The 17,176-nt window shown below is 40.1% G+C and overlaps 1 protein-coding gene across 3 annotated transcripts in view; it reads left to right on the top strand.

Annotated features, from left to right (window-relative positions):
- Positions 1-305: 305 nt before the first annotated feature.
- LOC111567830 (oxygen-regulated protein 1-like) overlaps positions 306-17,176 on the top strand; it is a 57,712-nt gene continuing 40,841 nt past the window's right edge. For all 3 annotated transcript variants that reach the window (XM_055007129.1, XM_035947635.2, XM_055007130.1), the window contains exons 1-2: positions 306-460; positions 1,431-1,780. The gene's annotated coding sequence lies outside the window, so the exon portion shown is untranslated. The remainder of the gene's footprint in view (positions 461-1,430; positions 1,781-17,176) is intronic.

The following is a 17,176-nucleotide window of genomic DNA, read 5'->3' on the forward strand; positions in this document are numbered from 1 at the left end:
GTTTCCCCACCTTGACATCTCTATGAAGCATTTCTGGAGGTGCCTCTGCCCTCCTAAATCCTACATTTACTGGGGTAAAGATTCTACTTGTACTTCCACGTCTGTTAATAGCTGAATAGTGATTTGTGTAGTAAGTAGCGCATTGCATGCTGGAAGCTTGAGTTTTTCGGTTGCCTGGACCTCATTGAACGAAACGACACGGTTTTCTGATAGGACTACAAACACTGATGCAACATTACGGTACTTCCGCAATTTGTATCGTGCAAGGAGATTGTATACATTAATTCAAAATCGGATTTTGAAGCTAAAAGCTCGGAGTATCATCGTAGATACGCCACGCTGGAGTATTTTTTTCATTCGACGGACACTTCTTCCTGTTTCAAATGTTTTTTCCGATCACTTCCGATCACGAAACTGACTCAACCACTGTTCCAGTTTGGATTTTTACATAATATTGAAGGTAAACAATCGACTTAAACGAGGAAGTGCCTTGAAATTCAGACTGTTTGCAAGATTATATGGATGCCGAATTAAATACTAAATACCCCAGCGAGTAAAAAAAGTCTCATATTACATTTCCCCGTGTATTTTCTCCTGCCTGTAACCATTGTAAAAGCTAACTGACAGATGTTTAACTACATTGGTGTCTCCATCGTAACTGTGCAACGGCATTAGCCGTGTGTTTTACAAACAAAAATTTTGAAATCTAAAACATTTGATTTTTGTTATAACTCGGTTGGTTAGTATTTTCAACAATTCGTAGCTGTTTTTAAAATAGTAGCTAGCTAACCCGGCTATGTACGTTTCAGCTAAGTTAGCTAGAGGCTAGCTAAGTTAGCTAACTATGTCTGTTAGCCAAACTAAGGAAGATGCAACGGTAACAAATTCACTTGGCTTGAGGATAGTTAATAATAAGCTGTGTACGACTGAGCATAAACATTATGCTAGTATTTAGGGTTACATATTCAGAACTGATTCGCTCACCGTGTATGCTGAGTATTTGGGTCAGAAAAGCTTCTAGCCGCCTTTAGCCTTTAGCCTAAACTGGACTCCAACCGCCAAGTGTTACAGCAGGTCAGTCTTTCTGGGTCATTTAACGTTTTTTTCAGTCCTTCACATATTTCTCAGATTCCACACTTGATTGATTTTCTTTCATTCATTTTATTTTAACATACACAGTGGCAGTTATACGTCAATGCTTGATACATACATGCCTGCGAGATAAATCCTGCAATACCATAAATCGGACAGTATGTATAGAAATAAATGTAACAATTAAACAACTTTCATAACTAATGCCACTTTTATTTTTATCACCTGGCTTTTATTCCACAATGTTGCATCTATTTCTGGAGATTTTTATGATATGATGGTGTATTTACTTATTTGTGGAGACTTTTATTTTATAATGTCACTTTTATTTATTTCAGGAGGAGAGAGGGACCAGACTAAGAGCGGTTAAAAAACCTCAATGGAATCAGCTACATGGGATGGCACCACCTAGCCCATATGAGGGAGACCAAGCTGCCTCATGGAGCTCAGGAGAGGAACGCGCCATTGTGCGTCTGGTGGCCGATCCTTGTCCTGTGGGGACTGGTGGAGAACAGCCTGTCCAGACAATATGAGGACACCTGCAGGCCTGGATGTTTGGTTCAGGTTCTTGCCAACCAGGCAGCAGACATGGGTGACCACCTTGGTGTGCCGACCTTTGGGGCTACAGACTGGTTGTGGAGACGTGGAACATCACCTCACTCGAGGGGAAGGAACCTGATCTAGTCTGGTAAGTGGAGAACTAACCACGAGATATGTTTGGGTTCACCCCAGTGCAGATCAACGGTTCTGAAATCAGACTCTTGAGAGGGGCTGGACACACTCTTACTACTGTATGTGTGGTGTCACTGTCCTAGAAGGGGTTCTACATGGGGACTCCATAGCTCTCCTTGGGGACTTTAACGCTAACGTGGGTAGTGATAGACAACCCTTAAGGGAGTAACTGAGAGAATTTCCCTGCCTGATTTGAACCTGAGTGGTGTTCTGTTATTGGATTTCTGTGTTAGACATGGAATGGCTAGAACAAACATCATGTTCAGTCATAAGGTGTGAAATTAATCTTGGTTGTTGATGCTGAGGCTGTATCCATTCACCATTCATGACCAAGACACATGGGTTTCAGTGGTTCCATCTTAGAAAATTCAGAATTATAGGCATCATGCTACTGTGATGTTCATGAGCTTTACATGTGTATGTGATTTATCTATTTTTTGCAAATACCCTGCTTCTACAAACTGCAGGGGCCAGAAGGGGCTCAAGTTAACCAATATTTCACAACTTGAAATGTCCTTAACAAAACACTAGTGAAGACAGTCAGCATCCTTTGGAAATAGGTCTGCTATGAGTCAGTGAAATGGAAATCAGATTTACAAGTGTTGGAAGGAAATGGATGAGCACAGAGGCTGAGGGAAGGACGACCTTGTTTGGACAAGAGAGCAGAAGAGCTGATTAGGAAAGTGAAGACCTGCCGCAGTCCGACGCCACCTGAATGAGCGGAAGAAATCTGACGTCAGTTCAACTCCCATGACAATATTACAAAACACACTGCAAATGCAGCAAAACACCGTGATGCAAAACATTCTTTGCAAGATGCGTCCAGTAATACAAGCCATCCTTATATTTCCTCTTTTATTAGCTTGAACTCAGAGCTGCTAGTTCAACTTGTTGTTTGTCTCAGCCTCCGGCCCCTGAGCAACAATTAATGACCAGTTGCAGGAACTTCCTGAAGGAAAAACAACTGGATGATATCAGAGTTTCAGGTGAAAATATCAACAAAAAACAGCAGTGGAAAAAGCAGTTGGACAAAACAGTCATCTCTTAGTTTTATTACATTTTTCATACATTTACAAAGCTGCATTTTAACAGACTTCTAGTTTATTAAATGATAGATTCCCCTTTTAAATGTATGCATGTGCTGGGATTTAATTATGTACAGTTACATTTTCCTTTGATTTCATTTTTTTTATCAGTACATAAATCTGCATATTCTCTTTGCAGTGAGTTTGACAAATACAAAGAATATGAAAATATGTTTTCAGCAGCCTTATGGTCGGACATTCTAGATCATCTACAAACTTTATCCAGAGTTAATTGTCCAAAAATTGATGTATGTATCAGAAATCTGTCAGAGAGCTTATCACCAGTGAAGAATGTGAGGAATGTCAAACATGCTGCACTTCAGTGGAAACATTCCTCAACCATAAAATACTTTCCCCATTAGAGATTAAATATGTAAACAATGTAAAAATATGCCTGCTCTGTGTGTGCAGTATTGACAAAGAGAACAACTGGAGTTTATATTAAACCTTAAAAGAGATTTGAGTTCACTAACTTAAGACATTCTTGAGATTTTGTGAGCCATAAATAGGTTTTGTCTTACCTCCTACATGAGGGTCATCAATAATTTCCTGTCCTGAGTGCAGTTTGGGTAATTTTGCAGCTGCTGTCCGCAGATAAAGCTCATCTGAGTGCTGTCGTGCAGGGACGTCTGCTCTGTGTGGAGCAGAGGAGGAAACTCCAGCAGGAAGAGTCACAAAGTTAGTTTCTTATCCTAAAGAGATCATGAAAAAGGCCTCATTATTTCCCCTCTGCAACAAAACCCTCTGACGCATTGGAAGAAGTTGTGGTTGAATTAAATGATCACTTCATTATAAGTCAGTCTAATGAAGTGCTACAGAGAAATTAAAAGTAACAGAGAGTGCTTGCAGCTCATTACCAGGATCAAATAATGATCTTGTCTCATTGAGTTTGTTTCTAAAGGTGGCCTACTGTGCGTGTAAGTTAAATGGGTTTCTCATCATCAGGGGGTTCCATTTATTACAGATTAGAATTTGTTTATCCTGTAGAGTCACGTCAGTTTTACTAACACAAACAAGTCACAAATCATCAGGTGGCTTATAGTGGTACATTCATATTCATTCAGAAAAGGTATTGGTGTTAATTAGTAGTGTCATTGTAGTATTAAATATGAAACCTGGGAGGCAATAAGGCCAGGAAGACCAAGCAACTTTTAAACATTTGAACAGGCAGGGGATTAAATTCCACCTACTGGTTTAGGTCAGATTAATAACCCAGCATGTGTTCTGTTCTATAGTGACCCGGTGGTGGGATTAAGGTTGGGTTATTATCTCAACACAGCAATTTTTTGAATTTTGTGTATATACTTGAACTATTTTATTCTTATTTAAGTTCTGATCTGTCAGTGTTTTAGTAGTTCGGATCATCTGAAGTTTGCTTGTGAGTCTCACAGCACTGAAAACCACTATGAAGACACTGTCATCCCTCATGCTGGAGTGTTTATTGTAAGATCAGTGGATCATTCAGAGGCAAGGGCTTAATGTCTACGAAGACCCTAGCAATGGTGGTAGAAGTCTTTGTAGCTTTTCCTTAAAGTGAGACTATTGAAGGAGGAATATTTTGAGGTTGTAGCTTCAGATCTTTCCCGTTGGACTGAAGACTGACTGCGGATACTAATAAGCAGCTCAAGACTCAGTGGTTTGCACTTGCTTTGTTACTTTGCTAAGAAACACGGCGGAGTTATGCGACGATCAGCGTACGTTTCTCTGTTTGTCTGTGTGTCTGTTAGCAACATTACTCAAAAACAGACGAATGAATTTGGATGAAATTTTCAGGGAAGGTCAGAAATGACACAAGGACCACCTGATTAGGTTTTAGCAGAGATGCTGCTTATAGTCTGGATCCATGGATTTGTTAAAGATTTCTGTATCATTACGAGATAGCGGCACGGTGTCACTGTAACTATGACAACAAGTGAACGCTACGTCAGCTGCCTGCTGACAATCATATGATTACGATCCTACTACAAATCCACTGCAGCGGACTTATCGGGACTTATTCATCGGAAATCACAACGACTGAGCAGCCTTGGCGGAGCTTCTTGAGTGCTTTTCTTGTTTAATTTGTGTTCGTCTTGCCTCAGTTTTTTATAGTTTTTTTTTTAAATACCTGTTGCTCTGTCTGTTATTTGCTTTTTGGTTGTTTTTTTGTGACACACTTGATGACGTCTGCTCAGAAAAACAAAAAGCTGTAGAAATAAACTTACATTCTTGGTCTGGTATAACTAGTATTTTATGTTGCTAATATTAACTAACAATAGCAAACTTTGGGCATATTATTGCTCAGTGATGAGTCAACTTACTGACTTTAGAACTCTTCACTGTCTTTGCCGTCACTTGCAGCTGCAGTAAAACACCAAAAGCAAATATACACTTTAAGTTTCAAAAGTAAAAGTTGGATTGGTGCAGAACTAGTACTACTGCACTCAGGTTCATAGGTTTCTTTTAAATAATGGAAGGGCCATGATAAGCAGAAATCATTAAATTTTGAATATCAGCCGCTTCACTTTCTGCTTTCTGGTGAATCTTTATGCAAGCACTAATTTGCGCCATTTTTGCATCAATTGCCATTTTTTAAAAAAAAGTCTTTATTTATGTGAAGGAAAACACAAGGTTCAGGCACCAGGTTACGATTCAATATGTAGAGATATATATATGGATTTAATTACATTTTCCATAATAGATTCCATGGTTGGATGAGCTCATAATTCATATTTTCAGTAAAGGAAGTCCCAGTGCGGAAGAGGAAAGACCTGCCCCTGTCTCAGGCTTTCTTTTATCTGTTAGTTATATTATCTGCTTCTTTCTTGTGTTTATTGAGAAGGGATATATCGCCTGCATCCCTCCTAAAACCTACATATTTTTTATAATTTTTACAATTATAGCAAGTTAATCTTTGTCTGGCAGCAGAAAATCCAGAGGATCCTGTCCACATAAAACCAAAACAATCTTCATGTCTAGACAGAATAAAAGGTAATTGAGATGGTATTTTTTTTTGTGAATTTGCATGACCCAACCTTTTAATAAATGTTCAGTAGTCATTTAACTAAAGCCACAACCAGGAAGGAGGATGTCTGACTCCAGTGTGCAGAAAGTGACAGAAAATAACCATCAGTGTGGTTATTATGACCTCAGCCTAGTTTCCAGCCAAGAGACACACAGTCGGTGATGGCAGACAGATGATCAGTGTTGACAGGAGTCCGACAGACTCGCTGAGGAGAATAGAGCTGCTGGGTGTGGCCTCTGTGACCTGCTGTGAAAATACAATACTCTGTCTCTTAGCAAAGAGACTCACGCCTGTCAACAAACACTCGGAGGATGATTAACACAATCCTTAAAACTGACCAGAAGTGTGTGTGTTTGTTTGTGTCTGGGCTGTTTTTCATATTTCTGTTTAGATATACGTTAAATACGCCTCACGTGGCGCTTGATCCTCAAAACGACTTTGTAAAAATGAGCTTTTTCGTATTTTTTATATGACATACCATCACCAGAATGTCCTATGGATCATTCCTCCCAGACTTTTTGTGTGGAAATAGCGTCACACTTTCTTCCTCGGTGTCTCTTGGTGAGTTATGACTCAGTTTGCGAGTATGTCCGACGATCCAGCGTTAAAAAGCACCTATCAGAGCTATTGTAGGTCGTGGCTCTAGTTTATCTAACCTCCTTTTCTCAGGAATCAAACAACAGAGCTGTGAGGAAGAGTTCAGCTATTTATATTTCCCTTTTCTCTCATTTACATTCCTGACAGTTCACTAAGCCCACATCCTACACCAATCAAGCTTTCACACAACATATATACAGTATAGAGGTTTACTCACTGTGGCCTCATTCTTCACTCCAATATAAAGTCCTGCACCTCCGTGGAAACAACACAACCACGGCTACAAGTAGAAAGAACTCAGAAATCATTTTTGTTCAGTATGACAAAGTTATGATTCCATAATTCCATAAGAAGAGACAGAAACAAAACTTGAATTTCCCTGATTGTTTTGCAAAATTGAAAATAGCTGCAATCACTCAAAAATATTCAATATAGGAAAAAAATGGAGCCTCCGCATGCTATAAATAGGCTATTCTAGGCCTGTTTACACATTTACAAACCTTGCGAAATAGACATTTTTCACACTGATCTGCACATCAAGTCCAGAAAGATATAGAATAGAATTAAGTATGCTTTATTGTCATTATACAGTGTCTAACGAGATTGGAGAGCATGTCCTTTTCAGTGTAAAGAAATTTTGAAGATAGTGAAAAACAGTCTATTTACAAATGTACAGTATAAATAACAGGGTGAATGTAAATAGCAGAGTGAATGAGGCAGTGGTGTATATTGCACATTTCACATTGTGTTGTTGGCTGGGTGTGAGACATGTGAGAGTTCAGGGTGGTGATGGCTCTTGGAAAGAAGCTGTTTTTAAGTCTGTTTGTCTTTGCTTTAATGCATCTGTAACGCCTTCCAGAGGGCAACAGATCAAAAAGCTGAGAAACGGGATGTGAACTGTCCTTGATGATGTTCTGAGCTCTGCTGAGGCACCGGGTGGATTTCATCATGCTGAATGTGTCTTCCAACAACTTGCTCCACTCTGTACACTTACTGGATATATTTTATTTATCAAGTGTTTCTGTTTGTACGCTGCCTGCAGTTCAACCGAAAAGTCTCAGAATTTCATCACACGACTGTTGGTTGCAGCTTATTCAGTACTGGTTCCTAAGTAGGGCGGATTTTTTCGTTTTTTGAAAGATCTGGTATACACAATTTGTTTTTGGCAATTTTTTCAATGAGACGCAGACGATTCTTTGCGTTTTTACAGTTTCTGACTCTGATAAATGGTGTGATCTGGCAATTTTATTTGAAAGCAAATATGCCTTTCAAACTCACATGTGGGTTTGGGGGTTCAAAAGATAAAGTCAACCCCATGAGTTGGATGAAAATTCTATTTGAGATGACTCTTTAATGCTTTAAAGCTGAAAACTGTGAGGTTAAAATGGACAACCTTGGGCTCTGGCTAAAATGCACTCAGGAAAATTTTGAAATACAACACTGGATCTGAGAAAGATTTGAAAAACTCTTTAAAAAAAAAAAAAAAACAGTAACTTTTACTTCTGCATAATCAAAGCTTTAAATGAATGAGTAAAATCCATATAACACTGAGTCAGTGACACTCATGCTGTTGAATCTGTTCTAAACTACTGCAACACTACCAAATTTGACACAACAGCAATGACGCACCACAAATGCTGCATCTATTTCAGTCCCAGTAGAACCAGGTGGCCTGTTCAGTGAATGTGCCACGCTTGGCAGCCATTGAAAAGTTTGGTGCTGGTTGTGTTTTTGTAACAGATTCAGCCTGATCCTGGTACAGGGACCTCTGGGGTGGAATGGGATAGTCTATTCTTTATACTACTATCTATATACATGCAGAAAAACCCAAAGCGTGGTTGCCCTGCTATGACTGGACAGTGACTGCTGGGTTAAAAGAAGTGTAATGAGTGGTAGCATGACTGTGTTTTTATGCATGTATCTGAAGGGAACAGTTTTACACTTACATGTATGGTGAGCATGTGTGTGTTTTAGTGTATCTATGCAGCATTTCCATACAATGATGACCTCCAGTGGCACTGCATTGAGCCGGTCCATCCCCTCCATGTCCTCCTCCCCCTGATCCGCCATGTCAGTGGGTACTTGTAAGCTTGTGTTGACATGGCGTCTTTCACACCTCCACTGATTGATTTAGCAGAGTGAAATCCTAACAGCTCACCGGGCCCCTCAGCAGGTAGCAGACTGTGTGCATGAAGCAGGTAGCACCTGACAGCAATGCATTGTGTGCTAAGCTGCTGCTGTAAAACCACTTTGGATATAATGCACTGATATTGCAGTTGTGTTTAAAGCGAACCTTCTTTTCTTCACGGCACCATGGGCCACGAGACATCTGAGGGGTCATTGCATGATTAGGAAGCACAAACATTGACACAGAAATGATGTTTTGCCTTTTGGGCTCAAGAAAAATCTGTCTTTGGTTAAACTCACAAACACAAAACCTAAAACTAGACCCAAACAATGGCTGGAAACAGAGCAGGAGTTTGAAACTACAGTAAAATGACTTTTACTTCTAAATACTAAATGAAGCATCTTCTGGTTTCAACACCACCTGCTAAGTAACACAGCAGGGTTTGACTGGCTGACCCATGCAAGTGTGAGAATAATTGTTTTCACAGCCTTACTAGTGGTCAGAGTTTTCTTTGCAAATATTAAGATTAACAGGAAAAAGCTGATTCAACACCCAGAGGCGGCCGAGCTAAAGATGTCTGAGACAAAATGCATGCAAGTCAAGAGCAACATGTCAGAAAAGTGGTCTTGATTTGGGGCTCCCGCTCTGGCAGGTGACTCAGAATAAACAGCGCTGGGTTTGATTGGCAGCTTATTGTTGAGTCTGTGGGGGCGCTGAGGAAGGTTGAACCTTCTCTCAGGACGTAGCCTCACTTCCCTCGCTCTGAGGCTCTCAGGAGGAGAGCAGCATGCCTTTTAACTTTTTTTATTTGTGCTGTGTTTGTAAAGGCCACATTCCCTGAGCTGGGCCGCGACTTGTGTTATTCTTCCTGTGCTGTTTGCCCCACTCTCAGCTGGAAGGACAGGAAAACCGATCTGGAAAAGTACTTCATGTATGTCATCGGTGATTACGGGACGGCAGCGTCCGCCTCAACCTGGCGTTGGCAGCCTGCTGCCGGGGCCTGCGGGGGCCGAGGCAGGCCTGAATAATGCCGTCCCATGGGGGTGACGCCGAGCACCCCTCCTAGCTCAAGGCCTCGCTTCTGCTTTCATGCAAGGAACTCGGTGAGTTCATGCAGCCCTGTCAGCGCTCTTCCTGTGGAGAAACTACAGAGGAAGCTCCACCAGCCTTAGGTGGCCTGAAACCTCCACAACTTTCAGTTTCTTGCTTTTATCCTTACGGCTAGAGCACACCATGACACAAATGACGGATTCTACTCAGTAAAAAGCAACAACAACACACAGCAAAAACACTCAGTTACGAACAGGTATTCAAAATCTTAGCTAAAGCACGACTATATAAGTTCTGCTTCACCGCTGCCACTATGGCTACAAGTGACAGGTATGGAGAAAATAATAAAATTTAAATGTAATGGTAGCATGAATAGAAATGAGCCATACAGTCAGTGAAATGCCAGCACTGCTCCTAGTAGACAGCACACTGAACAACTGTTATACATTGTTTTAGTGCTACATCAGCACATTCTTTTCAAAATTTTGTACATTTAAAAACTTTTTCTACTTATGGACAAATCTTTGCAGCATTAATCATTCTTAATCAGTGTTTTTACTCATTAAAGAATCTGTGCAATATTGTTATTTCCACATCCAGAGGAATTTGGACATTGAAGAACACGCTTTTTACAGATTCAAGTGTGATACAAAGCATTGTTAATTGTCCAAAGGCTGCATTTCCTGTGATTTTCTCCTACCAGTAGAGTTGTAATTGTAGAATTCACCAAGTTAACGCCAAGCTAATATTAACAATGATGATTTTCTGTTTTGCACTGCAAAAAAAGAGGAGAATCTGTCAGTCTGGACAGATTCTTTGAGATGGTTTTCTACAGAAGCCAATGTGTTTTCTAGAGATAAGTATGAGAATCTGGAAAAAGGTTGTCTTTTTTAAGCTGCTTGTATGCCCTTTTAAATTGCCCCTTGGGGACAAATAAAGTTATTTGAATTGAATTGAATTGAAAGAAATGTGTTTGCATTAAGACAGAAACGACACCTTATTCCATTTTATAAATTCCATGAAAGCTGATGATTTTTATTAAAACAGGTTGAAATTATCTAATTTTTCTACTTGTATTATGAAAATAAGACTCAGTAACTGACAAATATGACTCTATAAAAATAACATTTTGCAGTTGTGCTGTAAATGAAATCTTCAAAAGAGGCCCTGCACTTCAGGTAGCTGTCGTGGAATGACTAATATTTCCGTAAAAAAAAATGTATGTTAGACAAGCATAACAATATGGAAGTAAAGTGTACCTAATGACAGTATTTTAGTAAATGTATTCATTTATTTTTGCACCACTGCTGTCAGTAGGAGTATGTTGTGATTTTGCGTTAGTCGTGAGATCGGATCAGGTGGCGTCGTCTTTGATGCTGCAGAGAAAAGTTAAAAAGTACTTTCAGATCGGCCTTATTTCTGGCATCAGGCACTGTAAAATATTCTAATGTCGGATCCCCTTTTCATTGCTTCCTCTTTCCTCCGTTGCCGCTTTCCCAGGCAGAGGAGCCATGAAGAGCAATGCAGGGGGGATCAGTAATGACAAGGCAGTCCGGCCTCCCATTGTACGTGAGCGTTTACTCAGCATGGGAGAGCAAGGACAGTGAGCCTACAGGAATACAATAGGCTCATATTTATTTACTGCTTAGTGGCAGCCAGGGAGACCCTCCCAACCCCCCAGTTGCTGATAGCAGCTTTACAGTAATAGACCACTAATAAAGACCTCAGAGGGCAAGTAGAGGCTAGACTCAGTGGCTCTGTCCTCAGTACAGGACATTTCAACAGTAATAAAATACAGAATTGTTAAGAAAACATAAAGCTGAGATAATTATGAATTATGAGCAGCGTCATTGTCACTGGATTGTCTTCCCATTGACTTGACTGTGCAAAAGCTTTCACATATTGACAGCATTTTAAAAAAACCACGGTAAAAATCTCATCTAACCCTTTGTATTTCATAGAAGATAAAGTTGTCTCCTCAGAGGCTCTTCTATATCTAAATTAAGAAGTTTTCTTTCATTTTTGTGCTGATAATAGTGAATACTTAAAGCTAGACATGTTGAAGTGTCGTCTGAATCGGTGTAAAGGTTTAATTTTTTCATTTATCGAGCAAAACTGTATGTATGTATACGAAAGAAAACACAAAATGCAATAATTATGGAAGAAATCTGACAGGGATTTATACATTCTGTGTATTTTATTTGTTGTTCTTGTGATAGTGCCTCATGTTTTGTATGAAAATTCCATTATAAACTCCTTCGTTTTTGTACCCGAGGCAGAATAGTAATAAAAATTTGTCCCTGCTCTTAAACTTTTTGCAGTCAAAAAGCCAAACCAATACCAGGACACACCTACAGAGGTACTAATATAGTAAGAATAGGATATTTTTTGCTTTGTTTGCACTCCTTTTGTGATGATTTTCAAGACTGATTCAACCAGATATAATCTAAAAAACAACTTCTGCTTCAGGTTGCTGCTTATTTTTAATAGTGTCTAAAAAATGTAAATGTACACCTGCGCAGTAATCGTGCATTTTGTTAAATGCTGCTGCTACTCTAACACTATCTCAGTGCACTTTGCAGATTTACATGTGTGCAGAATAATCCAGTAAATCAGACACAGCTGTAAACTGCAGGTTCATCAGAAGGAGTCTGTGATAAAGTGTAATATCTGTGATTTCCAGCGGAGGGCTCCCTCTGTTGCACTGACTGCCCAAATAGGACACAGTTCATTATGCATCTGTAAACCGCAGTAAAGCAGAACTGCAGGTCTGATGCTTAGAAATGCATTAATGGACTTAAGTAGATTTTTTTCAAAAGTCAGACAGAATGCATTTGCTATAAAACTCCACATACAGTGTTCTGAGCAAGACAATTCTCCATATCTTTGTGTTCTTTATATTCTGCTGATCTGTTGTTTTTAAACCGAACCTAACAGATGCTTGACCGTCACTTAGACTTTTCCTGTTTTAATCTGACTGAAAAATGCCTGGAAAATCGAGCGAACCAGTGTCGGCTTCTCTGACCTACATGACCGAGACCCGAGCCTCAAAAAATTAATTTTCCAAGAGGCATTATGAGAGTGTGATTTACTGGTCGCTTTGATGCCTTGTGGGTGTAATTGTGAGAGCAGGGCTGATGCTGAGTGGCTTTGAAGCGCCGTCCGCTCCCCTCCTCCAATCCCTCAGTTTCAGAGATTAACTCAGACACCGGATTAAAATCTCAAAATAGAGAAATCCTTTTTAGATGAACAGGTTGATTAAAAAGGGGGAAAGATGAGCGTGCGGTGGGACTGAGCGGCTGATATTCTCACCTGGGAGTCCTCAGATGGCGAAAGTCCACTTGAAGATCAAGACCGATCAAGTGATTTAAGACGGTGGTTATTTACACTTCTCATTCAAATTTAAGGATAATTTAAGCTTTTACTTTCTCTTTTGGTTATGATGACAGCCTGATTTGTCTTTTCTCTTGCCTAAATCTGATGAAAAACATAAATCCAGTCTTTAAGAGATCTTTTTTTTTGGTGGATTTCATTGCATCGTTGCATTTAGGTTTGTTTTTTAGCTCTGATAAATCCTGATAAACATGTAAACTTCTGTGGTGTCACATTTTTTACTTGCAGAAAAAGCTCAGCAGCTTTAGAAATACAGTTAAACTTTCTAACTAACAGTTCAAAGAGTAGACTGATACCACTCTTGCATCTGTACAGCAAATATGAAGCTAATTTAGCTTAGCTTAGCATGCAGACTAAAAACAAATGGAACTAGCCTGGCTCTGTGCTCAAAGTTAACAAAAATCAACCTACTAGCACCTCCAAACTGTTTCTCATTTCTTAAAACATGGAAACACAAACGTAAAATTCCAAGTTGTGGTTTTACAGTGAATTGTGTACCAGCAGTATTGGAAAGTACAGTGAGCTAAGCCAGCGGTTAACTACTTTAACTGAAGCTTCACTGCACTGAAGCTAGCCCCAGAGAAATGGAAAAAGCTAAGCTACATGGTAAAAGTAGTTTTCTACATGAGATGCTACATTATTTCTTTCTTTGTATGTTTAATTTTAGTCATTTGCTGCTTGCAGACAGTAAAAAAGACTTAGCTAGCAAGTAGTTTTCTGTTTAGAAGCTACTAGCTGGTGTTAGGAGACTGCACCAGAGACATTTTAATGGGCACTTTAAGAACCTTGAACAGAAATCTATGGAAAGAATTTCACAACACCAAAGAAATGTCCATCTGTGTTGTGTAACGTGTGGTATAACCTGCACTAAAAATTCACCAAACCTTGACCACTGACAGTCCAGTTATGGCTCTCTTCCTGTTCATTTAGATAAGCCTGGTGTAGTTAGCTAGAAATACCATCACAGGGTTTTTACCAAGATGGCAATAGCAAAACATGCCTATAATGCCTCATTTTCACATATGTCTGTGTATCTATGCAAATCAACCAGAAGTCTATTTGCCTAACTTCTCTTGCTTTTTTACAGAATTTGTCTTGAGTACGTTGAAAAATTGCAGCTTTTACAGTGGATAACTGACGAAGTGGCAAAAAAAATAAATGACCAAACATGCTATTCAGTTACTTGACTACTACGCTGTGCAAATGTGCAATTTAAAAGTCACTCGTTTAGCTAGTTTAGCATATGCTAGCTATGCATCTTACAAAGTAAATGCATACTGTTGTGGTTCATATTTACAAAGTATTTCACGAAACTGGCTACACACTGGTTAGCGGCCCAACCTGCTTTACTTACTTCTGTCTTCTGTTTTGGTTGGAGAAATGCACCATGTGCATAGTCCAAACAACTGGACAGTAAAAGTAAAAAAAATTGTTTAAAAACTGAACACTAAGGAGCACAGTCGATGCATATAATGACTAATATTTCATAATAGTTATATAAAAAGTGCGGTTTGAGTGAGAGAGGTTTTATTCACAGCCCACGTTTGATTTCACGTGTGATTGTAAAACAACGCAAAAATCATCAATGAACCTGCAAGATAAGAAGGTGCAAGCCTAAAGACTGTACTAACTTACTAAAGCATGCTCAAACATGTACATAATACTTACCACATGACTTCAGTTTCAGAAACACTTATGAGCTTTGAACTTTTGTGCAAGTTTTTGGAAAAACACCAGTCTAAAATTTTATTTTTCCTCATCACCGGCGCTAACAAACATGCGCATGATGCTTGATATCGTCATCATTGTGTGGCTTGTTTGATTGCGGGAAGCAGGTGTATGTTAGTGTGGCCTTTCAGACCAAATTTAGTCATCCACTCACTTCCCCCTGGACTCCAGGTTCCCTCTGCGTTTCCCAGCAGAGCTCGGCTCGCCCTCCCACATCCCTGCGCGCACAAAACAGCACACAGAACAAGTGTACCGCATGCAATAGCGTGTAGTTAAGATTTGCTGCATTTCCTTGGATCATTTTTTAAGTTTTGTTTTTGCCCTCCTACGTCTTTCTTTTCCCCCTCATCCTCCATCTCCACGGCTCCCCTCTCTCCTTCCAGACCTAAGCTCTCTTCCTTCCTGCCCTCTCACAGCTTCCTGCTCCGGCTCTTATCACTCCAGAAAACGTGACACAGTCTCAGCCCAGTCGAACCAACACTAACCTCTGTCGTCCCCCTTTTCCTTGGCCATCACTGCCTTAAATGGAAGCAGTCTGGCCCCGCTGGGCTCGAGGTGCTAACGGGGGGGAGTGAGGGGATGTCACAGAGACCCATGTCACCCACCTGGGCCAAATCTGTTAATGGACTTATTTATTATAAACAATATAGCCTCTACTTCACAGCCTACAGAGGAACAATAAATCTGAAGTGGCCAGGCGTGTTTTTATTTATGTATTTATTTATCTCAGAGGAAGCTGTGGGCACATTGAGACATTATCAACTCATTCTCCTCCGAGGGGTTTTCCTCCGAGCTGAGGAAATTGTCTGCTTTGATTTACTCTGTAAATCTGTGCCTTGTAATACAGAGACAGGAGACCGTCCAAGGCCAACACTTTGAGGGTTAGTTGGTGGTAAAAATGTGCAAAATCATGCTTACGATGACATTGTTTCATAAAAACTGTTGGAGGTTTTAATTTGCCATCAGTATAAACAATCACAATAACTGACTAACATTTTAAAATCTGCAAAGGTTTAGTGTATTTCCCCAGCATGCCACCTCAGATTTAATAAATGCTCCTCCAAGATTGGAGGAAGATCTTGAGTAAAATTATGTGCACAGCTTACAGGCTGTGTTTGTTGTTGTTTTATGACACTGCTGCCAGATAGAGGTCTGGTTAGGCATGATAGAGCCCGTGTTATTGTAAGGCCACAAGGCCATCTGATAAGACCCCATGCTCCGCGGCCTGCAGCGATAACACATGTTTTGGATGGTATCGGGCCAAAACGAGCCAAACCTGCCGCTGCACAGAATGCAACAATTACTGCAAAGTTCAAAGTCTGCACCACGAGCATTGATCTGAATATCTGGATGCCATTTTTCAGCTGCAGATAGCGTCCTCTTGGGTCTCCATTGTTTCACACACTGCAGCATGTCAGCACAGGTAGCAGCCTTTTGTCTGAATGCAGCTAGTGATGATATCAGGAGGGACTTTCCCTGAGTTTCCTGATGTGAGTTTTCCCAGGTTATCATATAGAAATAATCCCAGGGAGGCTAATCAGCTGACATAGATTGCTAAAACGTATGTGTGTGCGATAAACTTGTTTTGGTTTACTAAATTAAGCATTAGTAATTTGAGATTCATGCACCAGATGCCACAACAGTAATACTACTGACAGGTGAAGTGAGTAACATTGATTATCTCCTTGCAATGCACTATTCTGCTGCTCACACCCCAAAGAAATTACAAAAAAAATGTTTGCAGTTTATAAAATAATCACACCTGACGTTTTGGGTGATTATAGGCAGTACTGTAGTATTGTTCCTGATGTTTAGGCTGTATGTGTTTGCTATGTCCAATATCCTTATGTGGACTCTTAAGAGGCATGATTTATGAGAGGAGTTCTGTGCATAAAATTACAAAATTGTCTATTTTCTAATCATCCTATGGGCTATAATTAAATGCAGCTCTTACGAACGGGCTGCACAGTGATCAGTGGTTAGCACAGCTGGAAGATCCCTGGTTTGTAACTGGCCTGGGATCTTTCTGCGTGGAGGTTGCATGTTCTCCCTGTGCATGCGTGGGTTTTCTTTGGCTACTCCGGTGTCCTCCCACAGTACAAAAATATGCTGAGGTTAACTTGTAATTCTACATTGTCCGTAGGTGTGAATGTGAGTGTTCTTGAAGGTCTCTATATGTAGCCCTGTGATAGACTGGTGATCTGTCCAGGGTGTCTCCTGCCTTCACCATAAGTCAGCTGGGATAGACTCCAGCCCCCCCATGACCCCAATGAGGATTAAGTGGTATATAGATAATGGATGGATGGAACCTTTACGAATGAAATCAAGTAATTTTGATGCATTAACTTTTCTGTTTAGGGGCTGCAA

The sequence above is a fragment of the Amphiprion ocellaris genome, chromosome 22 (assembly GCF_022539595.1).
Source record: "Amphiprion ocellaris isolate individual 3 ecotype Okinawa chromosome 22, ASM2253959v1, whole genome shotgun sequence".
NCBI classification, from domain to species: Eukaryota; Metazoa; Chordata; class Actinopteri; family Pomacentridae; genus Amphiprion; species Amphiprion ocellaris.